At 34.3% G+C, this 22,074-nt stretch overlaps 1 long non-coding RNA gene across 1 annotated transcript in view; it reads left to right on the plus strand.

Moving 5' to 3' along the window:
- The window catches only part of LOC147065361 (uncharacterized), a 167,567-nt gene that overhangs the window by 61,209 nt on the left and 84,284 nt on the right, over window positions 1-22,074 (plus strand). Inside the window, exon 2 of the long non-coding RNA XR_015071846.1 lies at window positions 13,475-13,569. This is a non-coding gene — a long non-coding RNA (uncharacterized LOC147065361). The remainder of the gene's footprint in view (window positions 1-13,474; window positions 13,570-22,074) is intronic.

Here is a 22,074-nt window from a genome sequence, read left to right on the forward strand (position 1 = left end):
GTTCGTTTCACCTCCCGGCATCGTCAGCCGCGCCACCGGCAATGGCCGCCGCCTACTTCTGTGTTGCGGCGACACCGAACATAAATTAGCTCGCATTTTCCGTCGCGGCTGACCGAAAACTCGCGGCTCGGATGGGATCTAATGATACTTCAAAATTGCCAACTATTTCTAACTTGTGTGTTGGCGTTTCGGATTTAATTATTGTTGAGAAACAATGAGGAAAATATCAACAATGAACAATAGGTTATAGTGAGCTTTCCCTCAATGTTACGATTTAGTAATTTCACAAAACGTGGTTAACCCCCGGTAACGTACACTCGTCTGAGGAAAAGAAATATGATAAGTACTTACTTACTAAAATGTGTCGCAAAATAACATAAAGTATGATATACGAGAAGGTGTTAGCTGATTATGAAATAAATAAACCTGAAAAAATAAATCAGATGTTAAATATAGAATACATTACAATTAATAAGTAGAATTCCAAAAGGCTATATTCACAGAACAGATAATAAATAGAATACCGATAGGCTATATTCAATACGCCGCATCTTGATGCGTGGTTTTGAATGTGTGAGTGTCCTACGAAAATGAAGCACGTATTATGCACGTGCAATAGTGTGTGTAATACACTAACATTAAAATGAGCGTAACTGCATAAACCGAGAGCAGTTTTCTGTATACGACGTATAACGTATACTTGACACGTGTGTATGTTTAACCCCTGATTCTTCCTGACTCGAGTCGGTTACTTGCTATCGCCTTACCCGTTATGTATTTCAGTTCCCTGGCTATATTCCAAAACACTACATTTTGACGAAGGGTTTTGAATGTGTGAGTGTCCTACGAAAATGAACCACGCATTATAGACGTGCAATAGTGTGTGTTGCAACCTTCAATACACCAATATTAAATGAGCTACTACGACTACTTCACCATGTTCGATCCTTAGAGGACCATATGGACCTCTACAGAGTGGAGGTGGTTTTAACAGATTTTGTTTTTACGAGAAATGGATGTTAGCCACTTGTTCGACCTATTAGGTCTATACTCTGACTCAATCACAAATTTAAATATAATATGTGTATTTTGCCAGACCCAGGATTCGAACCTGGGACCCACGACGTAAATTAAATGATTAACTGAGCATCAATGCATAAACCGAGAGCAGTTGTCAGTATTCGACGTATGCCGTATTCTTGACATGTGTTTAAGTATTTTTCCACGCTCGAGATCGGTTGCCTGCTTCTCTACACCCGTTAGGTATTTCATTTCCCATTATTTCTGAGTTTCCTGGAATACATAGTTGTAACAAGCAAAATGAGTTTTTCTGTCAGATTAATTAATTGTTTTTTACACAAAATGCTCATAATATTCATTACGCTATTATGATTTTGGTATGAGATAAAGACGAATTCCTAATCCTAAAAAATACAATAATTGCCTAAAAATACAATTGATTTTATTAACACAGTTAATTTGTGCTTTCTTTCGTAATTGAACATGTTTAACATGCAGTTTTACATCTGCCACGATTAGAGGACATACATTTCTTTAGAAATAATAATGACATTTAATTTCCGTAACCTGGACTTCAAGAAGCAAAGAAGCGTTTCAGTTGTATGACTACTAGTTAATTTTGTCGTAATCAGGTAAGACGGAAGTGTCTTAGAGGCCATCCATGGATTGAAACTGTATGCGGTTTAGATCCGTGTGCCATACTAAACTTATGATTTGTGTTTATGAAAATATATTTTCACTAAATTTGTAATTGTAAGTGTATGGTATAAACGGATACGATCAGATACTTATAATATACTTTGTGAAAATATATTTCCATGAACAGAAAAGATAAGCTTAGTATGGCACACGGTTCTAAACCGCATACGGTGTCAGTCCATGGATGGCCTATTAATTGGTAAAGCGGCTGAATCCGATGCATTCGATGCGGGGTTGAGTCCCGCCCGGCGTCGTATTATTTTTCAAGACTTTTTCTAATATATGTACTTCTGGAGTGTCGTTAAACGATGTATTTTTATCATATATTGAAACATAATATAAATTCGTATGTATTACCAGACTATCTGATCATCATTATGTATCCAATGTTCTATCATTAAAGCTCTAATAATAATTATATTCATTAGGTAGACGATTTACGTTTTATTACAACGCACGAAATCCCCGCGAAGCTTAAAGCTCGCATATTAGCATTAGACGCACGCGGTTAGCCGAGACTTGTGCGAAAGCACTATCCGAAACGCGATACCACCTGCCAAAGCTCTCCGTTAATTACACACAGCCTGCCCGAGGTCTCGGCTCATTTGGTTAGCTTTCGCGCGAGAAAGGTGCTTTGAGACGCTCTTATGCGAAGTGAATTTAATTTAGAAGCTATTATTTGATATTGATATGCATCTATACTAATTTATGTAAGTATAAAAGTCATAGATATTAGTTATAGGTACCTACATAATTAATTATTGGTGTTATGGATCTAAAGATGAATGTTGGTGAATATAATATGTACTTATAGGTATGTCATTTCGCGGTTAAATTTGTGATTTTTAATATACCTATGTCATACTCGCTTTTTGCAGCCATACATCTCATATCCGCGAACTTTATTATTGAAATAAAACTTTTTTACGGGTAGTACAGCATTTTATTCGGTAGAGTGAATCCTTCTTCGTTGAGACAAGTCCACTCATGGACCCATGGCCCCCATACCCTGAAGCGGGCCCCCAGGCTAGGATATTTGCGGGCCCCCCTACGCTAAGGTTAAAGGCAGTGTGACGCTAGAGCATTTTCAAAATGGTGTTCACTGTAAAATTAAGGATATTTTTTGTTTTAATAAACAGTTTTTTTTATTCAGCGAATAAGGCATAAGATTTCAGAATGTAACATTCTATATAGGTACCTACTGAATATACATAATTTGAAAATATCTCATGCATATACAGACTAGAAAAAACACTTGACGGGACTTGAGCCTGCATCTGCTGGATTCACGTCAACATGTTTTACCAATTAAACTACGGGGGCCTTAGATAATTACGTCGATTTTAACTAGTAGTTATTACATGAAATGCTTATCTAACTGCTTTATAAGGTTGGCTATCGGGTTTGGTATATTAAATTAAGGTAGTTATCAATTAATTCCTTTTTAGTTAACACACTCAAATCTTTTCATTCTGACAGGTTTAAAGCGCCATGAATGGAAGATGGCTGTGCAAAAATCGGCTGCATATACCTATACACATTGATCGGGTTTGGTATATTAAATTAAGGTAGTTATCAATTAATTCCTTTTTAGTTAACACACTCAAATCTTTTCATTCTGACAGGTTTAAAGCGCCATGAATGGAAGATGGCTGTGCAAAAATCGGCTGCATATACCTATACACATTGATGTGTAAGAAAAACCGTCAAAGTCGACTCGAAAATAGAAATACAAAAAACGTCCATGTTCCGCCTATATATTTCAGATAGGTACATCGGATGGAACATAATATAGTGTATAACTTGAAATGCTTTACTATTCATTTGTATAAAATCGAGCTTCCGTATTGATCATTTTTATTTTCTAGAAAAATATATTAAAACTGTAAATTATTAAAAAAGCTCACCGGTATGTACATTCGAAAACACTTATTACAAAACATTCTAAAAATAAAATAATTTGTAATAAAAATATAAAAGTATTCAACAAAATCCACGTTTTATAAAATTTAAAAAAGAATGATAATAAGCGTTATTTCAATGTAATTTTTTTTTCCATTTCAATATTTTTTATGTAGGTGCATACGTATCCTTACGATGAGCGAGCGGTAACGTGTTGGCTTATAATGTCGTAGGTCCCGGGATCGATTTCCGTGTCTTTCTTTTTTGTAACACTACAACAGGCCACGATGTCCAATGACAGTAGTGTGGTGGAATGGTGATCAGTAATATAAGTAAATCAATTATTAAAAACACCCAAGCTTTGAGAAAATCACATAAATATATTGTAACCTTCCAGTGAACCTTTCCCACTCGACTACGAGGACTTTTTTTACTCGGAGTATGGTCCTAATAGATAGAGCAAGTAGGTACAACATCAATTTCTCGTAAAAACAAAAATCTGTTAATACAACCTTCCCACTGTGGAGGCCGATAATATGATCCTTATATTATTGAACACGGTGATGTAATGTAGCCAGCGCTCGAAATTGAAAAGCTTACGAACCGGAGCGCTCGACAGTTTTCTAAAGAACAATACATAGTTATCATAGTAAGAAGACATAGTTATCAAATTTTATGTGTATTTCATAAAAATAAGTATGTTAGATTTTCTATTATATGGCCTATCTAGCTCAGACGGTCATTTTTTTCCACGAGACGGAGCGATAATTTTACCGATTTCACGAACAGGAACGGCGCTCCGGTCCATTTCGAGCCCTGAATGTAGCGTAATACACGTATTGATTGTGTAAACATGTATTAAATCTTTCCTGTTCTGCTGATAAATGCCCCTAGTAGTATAACCCTCGCCCTATTTCCCCCAACAGGCGTGGAAAATAATAACTTTGACCCAATCCCGAACCTACTAACGTAACCGATTATGGAGATTTAAAGACTCAGATCCGATGAGTCTCAGAGAACTAAAGCTTCTGAGACCCTATTTTCGATGCCGCTGAGTTATCGCGATCCGTGAAACCAAAATTATCGTTGAGTTGATTATATTCCTGATTAAATGGAAGAAATTCTGAAGTCGTCAGACCGTAACATTGGTTTAATCCAGTCGATAGACAATTCAACTGTGTCTAGTAGGTACGTCTACTTTGAATAAGACCGTTCGCTATCATCGTCAGTTGGGATCGATTCTGAGGATCACAGAAACCTATTCTAAAACAGCAGTGGTTAACATCTCACGATGAACTGCGATACGGTCAACTGCATAAATACAAATTTCCGGACACGATATGTTACATTTATTTTATTGGTAAGTACAAGAGAACCAGCGTTTATATGATAATTTTAAAACTTTTTGAGTACTGTTCGGTTATCAGGAATACAGTGGAAAATACATTTTGAAAATACCCGATATACTGGATTATTTATTAGTTTGGGTTAGTTTAGGTTAGTTAGGTTAGGTTAGGTTTGGTTTGGTTAGGTTAACCTAACAAATAATCCAGTTTATCGGCTATTTCCAAAATGTGTTTTCCGCTCTATTCCTGATAACCGAACAGTACCACTTTTTGTGGTGTCGAAGAGGCTAGATTTAATGCCATATGCGTTTTGTTGTGAGATAGATACTTATTTAAAAATCTGGCAAGAAAAACGCTAAATTGGCAACGGTGCTCAGTATCCGTTTCAAACAATCTATTTTTCATGTCATTGGTAGGTACTTAGTACCTACCTGCTCGTATCTTCAGTCTTCGTTTGTAAAAGTTTAATGATTACCTTCATTAATATTGCAAGGCTTTAAGAGTAAAGAGTTAATGAATATTTTAAACGACTGTAATTTGTTTGCCTTTGTTTAATTCTGGATGGTTAAATTCTGATTGTGTCGTGTTGAAATGAACGTATTATTTTATATATTTTCATTTTATAATTAAAATCGTATATAATCGTGGAGTTACTGCCAAAAGTTGGTAAGTCTCGAAATCATGTTATGGAGTAGGTAATTACAATTTGAAGTTTGACGTGTCCTCTAAAATCAGACATAATGCTAATTTATTTGTGCTTTACTTGCATATGCTATATATCAGATAACCTTGAATTTTTTTCTTGCATATATTTATATTGTTACACCCCCGAATGGTCCCCATTTGGCGATGTCTCTGTGTATCTGGAGAGGCCCGAGTCGGTATCAAATCCAACAAATAGTAAGGGCTGATTACGAAAATAAATAATAATAATAGAGCCGGCAATGCCGTAGATTATGGCCGTATATTTGCAATGTCGCTGTTTTTCAACAACGCTCTCGTTGAAAGCGAAACACAAGATGGCGGATAATACTCTGTAAACAGCCAAACAGTAACACGCACATTTCGTCCTCCGTAAAATAAATTATTAAAAATGTAACTATTATATAATATTAACTTAAATAAACCTCGCCGCTTCCATTACAATACCGGTGTGTTAATTGTCCACCTCCACATCCCGAATCCAGACGAAAAACCATACCAAAATAAAAGTGACAGCGTGCTACTCACTTTCGAAAATGGAGGGAAATGACAATATGTATACACACACATAATCCGTTGTTAACCCTAAATACCTAAATTATTATCGGCTTAACAACTTTTGGCAGCAACCCACGATATTATCTCTCTGCGTTTGAGGGCACTACAATTTAACAGCCGTGTTTATGGAAAGAAATCATTAACTCAAATTTTGCAATTTTGTCATTTTTGAATTCGTAAATTAGTGATAAGTGATTCTAAATGCACGTAAGGAAACATTATTGGGTACTTATCAAAAATCACTTTACGGGTTACATCCTCAAAATTAATTTCCCATCACTATTGAATGAATTCTGTTCTTACCAAAAGGCATCCGTATTTCTCACACTATCATGGTGAATTTTGCACATCAAGAAAAATAATTTCGGAGTTTTATATTAGGTGTATATCGGGTATCCCAGAACTGAGCCTTTAGGCCAGAAAACCTATGCTGGTGTTCACTGTTCAATGTAGGTTTCCATATGTGGTTGTTTGTCACATATCAGATGAGATAGTCTCTCGTGAGAAAGTATGGACATCTTAAAAATATGAATATAATAATATCACAATCGAAGTGTAAAAACCAATCAAAAGATTAAAACAGTAGGTAATACTAATGATATTTGACAAACACTTAAAATATTCCAACTCGCCAAATTCTCTATTTTCCGCTTTAGTTATAACAACGATGAAGTTTCACGATCTTAATTAATTTGGTATATAAACGGAAATTAACTATATTCTTTGATGGATGTACAAAACTCGGGTTACAAAAAGTTACTCGAATTGAATAGTATAACACTTAACTCTTTTTATTTCTTACTTAAATTAACTTTCAAATTCGTACTTGATCGTATTAATTTTCAATCCATCAAAGTGTAAAAAAACACGCTCACCTTACTATTGTTGTAATTGTTACATTCAATGGCTATTATAATAGGTAAAATAATTCCAAGAGGGCCTCCAAGTACCTACTCAAAATTTCCACTGCTTTTCCCCACTTGAAATTCGATTGATCCGTTGTAAAATATCTTTGAATCGCCACTAAGAATTTTCTTGGTAGGCTTTCTCCTACACACTATTTGGTGTACTTGTAATACTGTTTACACGCCTCTCGGATTTAATTTGAGAGCACTGTGTACTGCGTGTACTAAAAATACGATATATATCTATAGGTACTTACATTTATTTTACGCGGTTACTATTTCTATGGCAGCTTGAGTGATACAGTACGAGCTCACTAACGAACGGAGAAGAGTTATTTTTACAAGAATTGATAACTCGATTGTAATTTTAGAGCGTAAATTAATTTTATAATCATTTTGGTTTTTTTTTTTTTTTTTAGAATTATTAATAACCATGTCCCTGCTTTTTCGTACAAGGTGGTTGTTAGTAATTTTGAACAATCACAAACACCCAGGCTTTGAGAAAAACACATAAATGTTTTTGTCATGACCGGGAATCGAACCCAGAACTCTCGCGTGGAAGGCCAGCGTCTTACCCACTGCACCACGACAGCCGTGCACGTGCGTAAGAGTACACATATATTATATTGAACATACATAATTTTGAAAAACACTTTCTGAGAAAATATATTATAACCAATAGAAAGAATCTTTTTGAAAAAAGTAAGGCATCCCGGCAGGGAATCGAACCCTGCATCTCCCTGGTTTACGTCCCATCCGCGCATTACCTCTATGCTACGCAGTGACATACTAATTGCGACAAATTTTAACTATTGGCCAATTTTAATACCCACTCATCAGCGCTCTTCTAAATCAAGCTACTATCTACCAAGAATGATACATTCTTAAATCTTGTGAATTATTCGTTGAATAAAAGAAATAGTTAATTATATATATTATATTGTTTTTAACTAGTCAGACATCAGGACATTTTGTGACTTTCGATAAAGGCATGCTGTAAAAAAATACAAATTTATTATATATAGGTATTAATTTAATCTTGAAGTGTTTTATTTCTTTTCACCCAATTTCACAAAAATACATATTATTATCAACTATTTCATCGAGTACTTCTGGGCATGCTCCGCATCCACAGCATCTATGGAACGTACTCCAGTGGCAGATATGTTTAGTAATATTGTGTAGAGGAGTAGAAGAAGCTATTAGAAGCTTTCATTCAGCAAAAGTTTATTCGGGACTTCTAATGAAAGTGAATAACTTATATTGTGAGTCGCCTCTGGGAATACAAATTATTGATTGTACGAGTATTACGTTCGGATTTGATTAATCTATTATGGTTTCTTGCAGTCTCTTAGATTTATTGTGTTGATTAAATGAATGGACTTGTCAAAAATAATAAATGTGTGTTTTATAAGTCTGGACTCGAGGGATGAACTGGGTTATTCGACAAAAAAGATATTCCACTTGAAACACTTACGACTTTAATTGTAATGCGTATCATGTCATACTTGTAAGTTATGTAGGTACCGTATTGCTCGCTAAATATATAACAAATGATGAAAAAAATCGGTTATATAATAGGTAATAAAATAACAAAAAAATAATTAAGCTATTTCTGATAGATTTAGAATTAAATATATATGCCACAAATGTATGCCATATTTATTCGACATTGATGAATCATTTCATCCGTGACAGCGTCGTATAGACACTGTGGATAATATTTAGCAGCTTTCCACAGCTTTTTTCGCAAGCACTTGGAAATTCAATTGGAACATTGGATAAGAATTAGTATGAATGTAAAATGCATAAAATTAATTTCGGTCGCCTATAACAATAATTAAATATTCATTAATACCGCAAGAGGGTAAATATTTAATTTTAAATCAGAAAATTTTTGCACATGCCAGTGCACTGTGCATCCGAAAGTAGGATGTCTGTTTCTGGATCCTGTAAGTTTTCAACATCTCTTAATTCTGGGGCTTCGTTAGGTTATTTTAAATTCGAGCAATTTGAATAATTTCTTTTGTGTTATTCTCTCTTCATATTTTTCTTTCAGCGCGTTTAATGGTTCAAAATGGTCACTGGGGAAGATTTTTCGTCGTGTATAATAACAATAAATACAGGCAAATTTAAACAAAGAGAGCTATTATTTAATTGTGCTAATTTTTGTTGAAAAGATTCAGTGTTTATTTTGTGGCTCGTTCATGAGTAGTTCGATGCCTCAAAATTACACCCCATTCCAGGAGTATCACACCTTTTCCAGTTTGATGAATTGAGTGGGGGACAGTTTTATTTTTCTTATCTTGTAACGATTAGAATCGATATATTACGTATCGAGAATAAATTCTATTCTTGACCGTATTACATTGTCATGCATGCCATGCAGCCCCCCACAAGAGGGTGGCTGACAGGGTTCTAGTCTGGGGACGCGGGTATAGGAGGGGCCTGGCGTAGCGGATCGACCAGCTAAGTGTGATTAACACACATCACAAATTTTACACACAAGGCTATAGAATGTTTTAATTGTGTGGTTGTGCGTTGCAATGTATTGTGATATGATGATTGATATACTTAAAATTATAATTTCCGTGTAGAATTTGGAAAATACTATTATTGACCCACTGCAGCGATAGGAAGGTGGGCCCGCCAAAGATCCCGGCCCGCTTCAAGATATGGGGGGCATGTTGTCATGATTTAGCAAATCTTTGTAATGCATTTCAGCCTCTTTCAAAAGAGATTTGAATATTATTCTTGCAATGCTCGGAAATACAATAATTCGGGAAATCGTTATCTTTTCAATAAATCCATTTTCGATGCCGATTATCGCAAGTGTGCCGTAGCCTGTGTGTTATTTTAATAATAAATACACATTCCAATCAACCTGCCATTTAAATATCTAAATGCAAGAACTTAGTGGTCGGGCGGGCGGCGTGCGCAACTCAAACGTATAACCGTGTGTGAAATGTTCGTAGACAGTGTCTTTTTTTGGGCATATCACACACGGTTATACGTTTGAGTTTTATACTCCGCTGCCGTCCCGCTGCCCGCTCATTACTGCGGCCAAGCGCTAAGATGTCGCCACTGATATTCACTAAGGGACACATGCAAAGATTTTTACGTAACGCCGAACTAACTAATTATGAACTCGTTGCATAGTCGACTGTTTGTAGTAAATCACATTTATAATACAGTAACGGTGCTTTCTGCGATCGAATGTGACGAATAAAATTATGGTAAATTTATATTTAATATTAACTTTACATAATTTAATGGTGCACCACGGATACAGTGTCCCTTGCATTTAGGCTATAGTATTTGAATCACTATGACAAAGTGATATTGTGAAATCACTCAGTGACGCCCCGAGACAAAATGCCGCCCCATTTTTTTATACAGTATTTTTTATCATCAGTGCACGTGTCGTTTCTGGTCATCAAAGAAGTCGAAGGGCAACGGAAATAAACTAGCCATCGCGAACCCGACAAAAAAATACAGTCCTGTTAAACCTTTTATGTCTATGTAATAAATTTTAAATGATTCTACTCGATTTGCCGCCCTTCGAGTAACTGCCGCCCCCAAGCGACGCTCAATCTGCCTACCCCCACGAGACGTCACTGAAATCACTGCTTGTTATCAATGTACTGCTATATACCTAATGTAGTGATCAAACAATATTAAACTGCTTGCACATTATTCATTCTAATTGTATGTATTTTGTTTTCGACGTCTGCGTAAATAATCGGTACTTTATACTGTTTTGTAAGACGAGTAAACGATATTCAATACTTTTTCTCAATATTTCCTTGATTTCAGTTTGAAGAGTTTTTATTGTAATATATACATAATGTTTAACGCCAATTATTTACATACGGATATAATGAAGTTGAAATAATATGTATTTCTTTTTAATATAGGTTATATTATTTTCATGCCTATCTTTAGTTTATATTGCGTTCAGTTATACAAATTTAACTGTTTCTTGTAGTATGTTTTTGTGAATTATCGCTTACGTTGCGTCGATCGTGTGTTAATAATATGGACATTTTTTTAAATGTCTGTTTTTTACATTAGAGTTTTCAATTTTGAAACTTAAATTTAAGTAAGTAGGCACTGACGGTTATGTAGAATTTTGGAATGTTATGAATGAAAATTTTTCATTTTGAAGCCGTACAAGTTAAGAATATATTTTTTTTCAAAAGTTTCAAGCGTACATTTAAAATGTCTATGGCACCTACATGGCGGAAAAAATCGTTATGAAATATTTTGGGCAAGTTATTTGAATTTTAACGAAGTCTGATAACATTTCTCGTATATGCCAGAATCCACGAATACTTTAGTTTAAATCTAACAATTTTTCTTCTTCTTTTTTGCATGTGCGTTAATAAATCAACGTATTTTTTTACGAACATCAAATTTTTTTTAACACTCAAATTATATTAACCGAACTGGCGTTTGCGTAGTAGATACTCGTAGATCTCCATGATAATGTTTTAGAAACAAAGTTAATTTTGTTAATTCTACTTTATTTGAGTCATTTAAATTGTCAGCTGTTTCGGGCTATAAACCCATCTTCGGAAAGGTTGACCATACATCCATAACTAATCATACTATAACTATAGTCGATCTTTCCGAAAATGGATTTGACGGGACAGCTGTCAACGTAAATGATAAAATTAAAGTAGAATAATTATCAAAAATAACTTTGTTCCAAAACCACTATCAAATTAGTTAATATTAATATCCTAATTAAAAATTACTAAAGATGATCGGCTGTACGGAATTTGAAATAATACCTCAATTACGTCATATTGTTAGGAAATTTCGTCCTGATTAATGAGAGCATTGGTAGCGTAGATGCTAAAGCACAGAACCTTGAATGTTATGATTATGGTATAATGTTTTTATGTGCACGATTCGCATTTAGACTTAAAAAAACTAATGTGCTATAGGGGCACATAGAGGACATGACGTAAAAAAATACCTAGGTACCTACATCATGGCCCTCACATTCTGAACCGGGCCCCCATGCTGGAATCTTTGGTGGGCCCCCCTACCTATCTCTAAGGATAAAGGCAGTATGATGCTCTTCAGTAGCGTTTTCCAAATGGTGTACGTGGTAAAATTAATGTGCATATTTAGTGTTTTTAGTTGTACCTACCTATATTTTAACACATCCATATGAATTAAGGAGTTGTCGAGTGACGAAACAGAATTAAAATTTTTATCGTACAATCATATAATTTTAAGTAATAACACTATTGAAGGAAAATAGCGAAATATATATTTTTTTTACTATTAAAGCAACTATTCCACCATGAATTATTGACAGTTAACAAAATAAAAGAAACTATTAAAGCAAATTTGTGTTGTGTGTTTATCTCACTTATCTGGTCGACTGGCCTCGCCAGGCCCCTCCTGAGCTCCAGGCTAGAGCCCTGTCAGCCCTTGTAGGGGCCATGAACTACATTAATATCTCGAAAAAATGGCGTTTAGATAAGATTTGTTTTTTAATGACTCACAATGTCTAAGTGTGAGGCCTCAGTGCCAGCGTTCGGCGCAGCGTTGAGCGTTGTGCGCAACTCAAACGTATAACCGTATAAATGTATAACCAGACCATACGAGTCGAGTTCGAGACCATAGACAATTTCGCTAGTGCTCGCCCAAAGTGCTCGCACTAGACGCTCAGAATTAAAATATAATTTTCTATTTTTTTACGTTATATAGTATTTTTAAGCGGTCAAAATGCAACCATTAGGTAATATATCCATAATTTAAGTTATTTTAAAGAAACACTAGGTCACTGATATTAAAATATATAATAAAATACAAATAAATAATCACGAACATGTATCAACTAACCTATGAAACGTAATACCATCTTCTTGTTTATCAGTACGGCTACCACATTTTAAGACAACACACAGAACCATCTTTTCTACTTAATTAACTAAAAATATTTACCATTGACTTTATGTTTAACACAAAAAATATCAATTTTAGCAACTCGAGCTCGCAAGTTATCGACGCTATGTGAAGCGTTTCGCCCCCATTTGATGGCGATACTTTTGGAAACTAGCTCACAGATATGTAGACCTTTTATCTTACTCTAGCTCGTGTCGCAAAGATTGTAAGGGTGCCGAATACTTTCTCACTCGCACTCATGCATCGTTTTTGTTCAGGCCTTGTTGTCTACGAACATTTTCACACACGGTTATACATTTGAGTTGCGGAAAACGCTCAACGCTGCGCCGAACGCCGCCACTCAGGACGTACACTTAAGGGTCTATCGTTTATACGTTGTTTTTGTTTAATTATAATAAACATTTTTATTTATTGCAGGCTCAAGATACAACTTCTAAAATGGAGTAGATTCAGAAAAAAACATCTTAAATTGGCGGAAGGAGTCAATTCATCAAAGATATCTAAATTTGAAGGTAAGATTTTGATATTTTCCCTTATTCTATACTTGGAATATCACCTTTCATATCGTCACTGTTCTGGCAGAAGACACTAATTCGAAAAAATGACATATTGAGTTAGTTATACCAAAATGTTCCTTATTTCAAACTTTACCGTCTGGAAACATTCTTAATAAATTCTTAAAAACAGTCTTTATTTTAAAGTCATCCTTTTTACGATTACTCAATAAACTCACATGCTAGACCATTTCAAACATTTTAACAACTTCAAAGTCAAATTACTCAAAACTAATATTCTCCAGTTAGTGTGTTCTGCCAGAACAGAGACGATATGCATAAAGACACCAGAAATCCAGATAGCAAAAAAATACTTAAATGGAATAGTAAAAACTCAAATTAATTAGAATAGCCGAAAAAAATATTTATTACGTACAAATATGTCAGAACCCTCCTCCTTTTTTCACATTAAAACAAGAAAACATTGTCATATAGAATAGCATACCAAAAAGCAAGAGTTGGCATTAGGAAAAAATGATATTTAAAAAATACATTTTAACTGTTATTTTTTATTCCTCAAATATGTATTAGTTTAGGTCCTCCACAAGCAATCCAGCCCTGTCCTTCGGCTGGTTAGATTTTAACTTACTCGTAATTTATATATTGTGTTGTTAGGGTGTAAACTGGTATTTTCTTGTCAGATTTAAGGCTTTTTTATAATCTAGAGAGGCATGAGATTTAGAGAGTTTACAAAATATATTGCCTTCATATGCAGTTTAAAGCGTGGGATAATGTAAAAATAACGCCGCTTTATCATGATTATGTTAATATTTAAATGGTGATAAAATTAATGTACAACACTGGACCCCTTAAACTCGTGCTCGCGCCTTTTAAATGGATTTTTCGGCATTAATTGTCTTCAAAGTGGATACTTAACTTCAAGAGAGAATTAAAATTATTGATGTTTGAAGGGATCTATTTGCATATTATGATAACTGATAGGTATGTCGAGTAAATTTACGCAAAATTAAATATGAGACATGGCAAATTCTATACAATTTTTCTTATGTCGCTATCACAATCAGACATTAAAAAACTTGTTAGTTTACATCAGTCACAAGGATCAAAGAAGGAATATTGAAAATAATGTTTATTATATATCCATTGTGTGATAAAAAATAAAACGGTGAAATATTAAAAAATATTACATTTATTCTTCTCCCAAGCTACTATTACAGGTAGGGGTGTTGAGAAACACCGCTCTTTAGAGTTGAAGATGAAGAAGAACATGCGGTAGTGTAGGTTTTGTGGACTGTAATTTTGAAGGATGCTTGTTGATTCCGGATCTGGGGGGGGGGGTCGATTTACAAAGGAATATCAGGCACTGACCTTTGATGTTGAGAGGGCTGGCGCGCACTGGAACTGTTACACTCGGGTTAATATGGATGATGATGACGTTTGTATGAATGATCAGACGCCATGTGCCGGTAACACGGCTTGAATAGATGTTCTGATTTACTGAGCTCGTACGGAGTCTCGTATTGAGTTTTTGCTTAAACGACGGCCACACTATAGCAAGTTGACTCTTTCGTTGTTTACTAATAACTGACTGTCAGTAAATCACGGTCAAACTGATGACCCGTGATTGTTAAGTGCCTGGATGACAATAATAATAAGGATGGTAGCGGTAGGTATGACATATTTTTGCGGGTTTAAGGATGGGATTGGGATTATAATCGGCCCAACCATGCGGTGACAACCCAAAAATTGAACAAACAATCGTGAAAGCCTCAAACATTATATTATATGTGCCTGATAAGCATTATACGAGGTAACTTGCTTTAAGAGCAGAAGTGACCTGCGAACTTCCAAAGAGTGTAAGGCGAACAGGTCTAAAGAAATATAGTTAGAAATACTCGTTTGATAAGATATATAATTATAAGATTAAAACCTCATAAGGACTCCAGGTAATGGAGCCATATTCAAGAATACTAGGTACTAATATAATATTATGATAAATTCTAGACGAAAAGAGTCAAACAATATGCCAAGATCTTTGATCTCAGATTGACGCGTAAGTAATCTGTATGACATGATATACATACTTAATTATAATATAATTTGAGATATTGGCTTACTTTTACTTTATAATATGCGTGGGTCGTCGATTGCATACAGTTTGCGAATCTACGTTATCTGTTTACACAACATTTTCATAATGTACAACAGTGGCCTTCATAAAATGCAGATTTATAAGTAGAGAGCATGAAGTGTATGAACATTAAAAAAAGGTTTTCGCGGCTAACCCGACATTATAAATTGACTGTTTTTATTTTATTAATTATAAACACAGTATAGTATAATATTATATAGGTACATGTAGATATCCACCGTTTCCGGTAAATTGTACGTATATACTTTGCTGAAAACATTATCGCCGTGAGCTTTTGTACCGATAACATATGACAGCATGGATAGCATTGAGATCAAATGACGCGTTATTCGTGCAAATGTATAATTTGACATTCATTTATAAAAAAATATTTTACAATAATTGCGCTAGGTAATAATGGGTAGGAATTTTACCTACTTGTAGATAATTTTGTATTCTTCTGGTAGGTACTTCATTTTAATTTTATTTGTGTAGTACCTACATTCGCTTGTCTTTCTAGTTTTCAGTTTATGTGTTTTATATTGTAATTTGTCTGAATTAGCTGTAAAATTAAATACAATATGGAATTGCAACCCTGAAAACCTCTTCATTATTTCGTAACCGGTAATGCGTCAATTACATTGAGCTACTTTACGAGCTGTTTGTTGGCGAATTTAATAGCGGGCGGTTCAGCTACTGCGATTGTGATGATGACACACAAAACTTTCCATTCGCTGAGAAGCCACAAGCCGGCGACTATTTTGACAGAACGTAGTTCGTTTTTTTACCGGGAGGTTGCTACTGCGCTCTACTGCGCAGACGCAGTAGGCCCACACGCCGGCGTGTAGCGTGTAAAGTTGACCGGCTTTCAACTTTTCTCAGTAGATTGTTTACAATCTGCTTGTTAGCTTGTTCAATGATGGCACTGGGCGACTTTACAGGCAGATTGTAAATTCGCCAACAAGTAGCTCGTAAAGTAGCTCAATGTAATTGACGCATAAGTACCGGAAACTTCGATTCCGAATAGAGTGGTCACAAAGCTTTTAGCAAAAACTGCAAGGCTACATTTTGCTGTTAATTTCATATTAACAATCATAAACAATTTAAAAGATTTTTTAATTTAAAAATATACCTACTTATGAATGTACAATGAAAACACCCCAATATTTTTTTAAATTAATAATAAATTTTCTAGAAAATAAAAATGTGTACTTAGGTACAATTGAATTTCTTTTATTCATAACCAAATTGATCTTTGGTGTGGTCACAGTACGAGTATGTATATGTGTTATTATAATATTATTTATATATAAATTAATACTAAATTGGATACGTTAGCAAAATAGGTCAAATACTTGAACGCGAATTTTCAACATGCACCATTACTGTAATGGAGCTTTAATTATTAAAATTTACCATGGGAATATCGTCATCATCATCGACAATAAAAGTATGATAATATGGGCTTTGGCCGTCCATAGAAAACTATTTGGTTAAAATTCATTTTTAAAACCACACATAACACGAAAATTCTATTAAAAATGTTTTTATATTGCATACGACGTGAGTGGATATTGGAAATTATTAATGCCCCCATTAATTGCACCTGTTGGGGGGAAATTATACATCCGTTTTCATTAACGCCGCCCCCCTACGTTCGCGATACCCCCTCGCTTTAATGGCACCGTATTTATTTTAATTATCTACGTCAGGTACCTAGGTATTGTGTTCATTATATTTCGCACGGGTAGGTACCTTAAAAGTTGTAATGTCTTCTCTGGAAAGGTATAGGTGCGCATTCCGTCCTACTTTCGTGTTTTACTTAAGCGGAAATAGACTTATTGTTTGGAATGGAGGTTCAGAAATTATCATTTTGTTTTAATGCCCGTTGTTTGAGGTAATGAGAATTTTTGTTTTAGGTAAAATAAAATCTGGAGTTTTTACATTACAAAGTTTGGCAAACTTTCCACTCCGCCTATTGAACCAAAAGTTTCAATAATTAAACTTTATTGATTAAATAATTATGAGTTATTCATTTTCGTTAGTAATTTTTGTTTGTAAAATTAGTTCATTATTAACTTTGAAACGGATTTGGTTACAGATGTAGATTACTTAATAATTATTTTTCATCATTGATGTCAGTGAATAACGGAGAGTTAGCGATTGCGCTAGTAATATGGTAGTTCTAGAGTCGAATTTACCCAACTGTGCAGCCCTCAGTGACTGACGTAATCACGAAGAGACGTGGCTGGTACCCGTGTTGGAGAATGCGTCACTCCGTACCTTTGTGACACAACATAAAGAGGTACGTCGTCATGGTCGAACCTCCCTCACCATGCAGTGGTGCTATAAAAGTGATCTACGTACCGCAGGTCTCATATATGGCGGGAGGCATGAGACTTGGCGATAGACCGATGGAAGTGACGTGACCTTGTGCTTGCTCTATGCTCCAACACGGTGAAGTATAGTATTGTATGGTGTAGGTATATTTATTTATTTAAAAAATACACATTGAGCACATAACAAATGATTAATTCAAGACGTTCACAACATGCTATTTAGAATAAAAAGTACAGGTACTTAAATCAATTAGTAAAGAAAAAAATAGTTTCATCGCAAAAAAAAAACAACAATAATTCGAGAAAAATACAAATTAAACAATAAAATAGAATTTTAAAAACAAAATGATGATGAAATAAAATGTCTACATCTTCTAAGGAGTGCATTGACTAGCCGCACAGCCTTCGCTATTGGTGCCTGGTGAGCCTGACATGAGGAAACAGCTTTCACCCAAAATAGGTCATGACCACGCATATAATTTACGGGTGCATAAAAATTCAAATTCACCAGGATATCGGGATGGGAAACTATACCACGTGAGAGCAGGGAAAAATGCTTTAAGAGCAGATTTGTGACCTATGAGCTTCAAAAGAATGAAAGGCCAGCATGCCTTGATGAAAGTTAGTTAAATATTGTCTCCTTTCTGTGTCCCTATTTCCACCTTCTAAATATGGATCCTCGTAACTGCTCCTGAGACATTCCCAGTCATAAATTAGTTGATGGCAGTTATAGGATTAGTTTGATGGCGTCAATATCTTCAATGTGACATTACTAACCAATATTAACACGCAAAAAACGATAGATCAGTAATATATAGAATTTTTTGTCTACAGGTTGTTTTTGAGGTCTGACTAGTGCGACAATACACGTATTTAAGAATGTCCTAGGGTAGACACGGAAAAAGCACTCTTTTCCCATTGTAACTTTAGTTCATCACGTATATCGGAAAACCGTATCCTTAGGGAATGTTTTAACTTCAGATTTTTAACAAAAGATTCGAGACATTCATACATTTCTTTACCTCAATTTTTATATTACTTACAAAAGAATAGCATTCTTATATTATGAGGAATGTCGTGAACAATCACATGAATATTAAATTTTAAAATTAGCATACGAATAAAAATAGCCAAGGATCTGAGAAATTTACGCGCCTGGGTGGAATTTCGCAAGAAAAAATCGGATATTTTATTTACAAAGTAATATATATTTTAAGTCGTATAAAAATATCTGTGCATATATTTTTTATAAGATAATACATCTTCAAGCCTGATACATAGAAAATTCAAGTTATGTTTAGCTAACAAGTTATGAAGAGTCTAGGACGATTTGGCGCCGGGACAACTGGACGCCACGCAATTCGAAAATAAATAGACGGTAGGTACTTATAGGTACTTTTAAAAAAAGTATTTAATATTATTATTTATATTTAAATTATTATATTATGATTTAATAGTTGGTGAGAATTTAAATATGCAACGTAAATAATGATTTAATCGTGCATATGTTTAAGTTCCAACGAAAAATAGTTTATTTTTATTTTTATATAAAGCCTTAGGCATGGTAATTCTCAATCCGGAATAAAAAAAACATTATGTTAAGAGTAAAATGAATTAAAACTACTAAGTAGTAGATAGAAACTGATTAAAATTCCTCGTCTTCGTTCTGTATACGTGTCTATGACAGTGCGGCGTCCAATTCTCCTGGCGTCCAGTTGTCCCATTCCCGTTATGAACGCTATGCATAGATGATAGTAGAGTATACGCTTTATAACTTAAGATTTTTTCCTACACTAATACTTACCTACGCCTCTTTACCTGATTACCTCCTATAAAATTAGATCAAATGATATATTAGCGTTGTTTTATAAATTCTTAAAATACTCCACTTAGCTCATTCGGTGTGCTTCCCTGCTTTACAATTTTTGTACTTATTTACTTTTATACTATTTTTGTGATACTGCATATTATATTTCTTTCTTCTTTATACTGTTCTAGTACTATTTATTTGCTTTTAAATGTCATATTGTGAACATCTTAATAGTATAATTTGTATAATAATGTTAATCTGTATTTTTTTTTGGATTTAAAATTTGAATTTGAATGTAGTAAGCAATAAATAAATAATTATGTAAAAAAAATATTTTTAAAATATAACTACATAATTTTCATCCTAAAGCCGGAGTGCAAAGTTATGAAGTGGCAACTCTACAATGATACATAGTAAAATAATCAGTAATAGGACAACGTTGCTTCTTGGTAGTATCTAAATAAAAAATAAATCGACTTTCCGTAAATTATTAAATTACTACATTAAAATTACCAGATGGCTGTGCCACCTGTCAAATTTCTTGTCGATGCGCTCAATTATACTATTTAGCTAATAATAATACAATTTTTTGTATCATACGCAAAGCAATATGGAGTAACAATATTATGGAATGCCAATGCGTGGGAGTAAAATACATATAATATGTAACTAAGCGATTAAGCGCAGCACGCATTAAAGGTATGCAACATTAGTGTTATTTTTATTCGATCGCGCAACAAATGCGCGTGCGTGGGTCAGAGAGCGACATATATAATGAGATAAATAATGATATTTTTTTTAATATACAATGATTTTATGACTAATTTATTAGTGATTAGTTAAATAAATGCACGAACAACGGATACAATCGTCTGTGATTCAAGAATAGAAAAGAGACGAAATATTTTAACCTCAAAAATCACTTGTTATACTCTTGATTCGTTTTTATCTTAGTTTATATTATGTATTTGCATTGTCTCCTTACGGATTTTTGCAACTTTACGTGATTATTTTTCTAATTAATAATGGTTCACCGTCCATCCACAATAAATTCAAGTTTTATGGTTAATAATGACGATATCTGTACAGTCAATTATAATGTATTCTATTAATTATTGATCGAGTCACTGTAAATTTGTAAGTGTTAACGTTGAAATGCTTTCAGTTTTTTGACATATACGGATGATAGCAGTGCGTAAACAATCCAATGTGATTTGATCATTAGTCTTAGTACTTAACTTTCTTTAAGCTTGACTTTCAATATTTATTCTTGATCTTATTAAAAGGTTTTCTTTGAAGTACAATAAGAAAAAAAATATTACCCATACCTTTAGCCGTTTCGCAGAATAATATAATTATTTTTATGAAATATTTTTTCCCTTTAGTGCCCACTTACCGTGTCTAATTTAACATTTCTTTTTCGATAAAATAATTCAATCTCGCTGATAATTTGCCGGTTGTTAGGGGGTGGGTGGACGGTTCCTGGGGGAGGGCATCATCGATCGGCTGGCGTCTGATTTATTTGGGTTCTCTCCGATTTATCGCTAACACACCTGCGACTCTAAGAACGCTCTCTTTGTCGATTAATCACACCTTCAAATTTATTGCGAAAAAATGGCAGAGGGACTTCGCCGCCGACGTAAAATATGGCACAGGTATATATGCTGGGCTTTAATTTTGAAGGAATGACGTATTTAAGAAGTGACAGTCATTAAAGGGATGTCATTTGTTTGAATTGAATTATACACGGAATTAGGTAGTGTACCCAATCAATTTCCTTCATATTATATATTAGTGCCTTCAAGTTCGTATAATATTCTCAATAGGGTTTTAAATATAATTCATAATCTACTAATACAATTGTAGAATTTAGTATTTAATAATTCAATGGTATAACACCATTCAGACTTTTACAGAATGATAATACGAGGGTGGGTCAATAATTCCTTAGAAAAAAGCATTAAAACAGTTTTTATTTTTGTATTTTTTTTTATTTCTCAACATAATCTCCTTGGAGCTCAATACACTTGGTTAGACGTTTCTCAATTTTTTTTAAACCGTCAGAAAAATAAGTTTTCGGAAGGTCCTCAAAATAAGCATTTGTCCGATCGATGACTTCTTCATTTGAAAAAAAACGTTGTCCACTTAGCCATTTTTTTAAGTTTGGGAAAAGGAAAAAGTCACTGGGGGCTAAATCTGGCGAATACGGTGGGTGGTCGACC

The sequence above is a fragment of the Rhyacophila brunnea genome, unplaced genomic scaffold (assembly GCF_057557595.1).
Source record: "Rhyacophila brunnea isolate RB1 unplaced genomic scaffold, BYU_Rbru_1.0 scaffold_6, whole genome shotgun sequence".
Taxonomy (NCBI): Eukaryota; Metazoa; Arthropoda; class Insecta; order Trichoptera; family Rhyacophilidae; genus Rhyacophila; species Rhyacophila brunnea.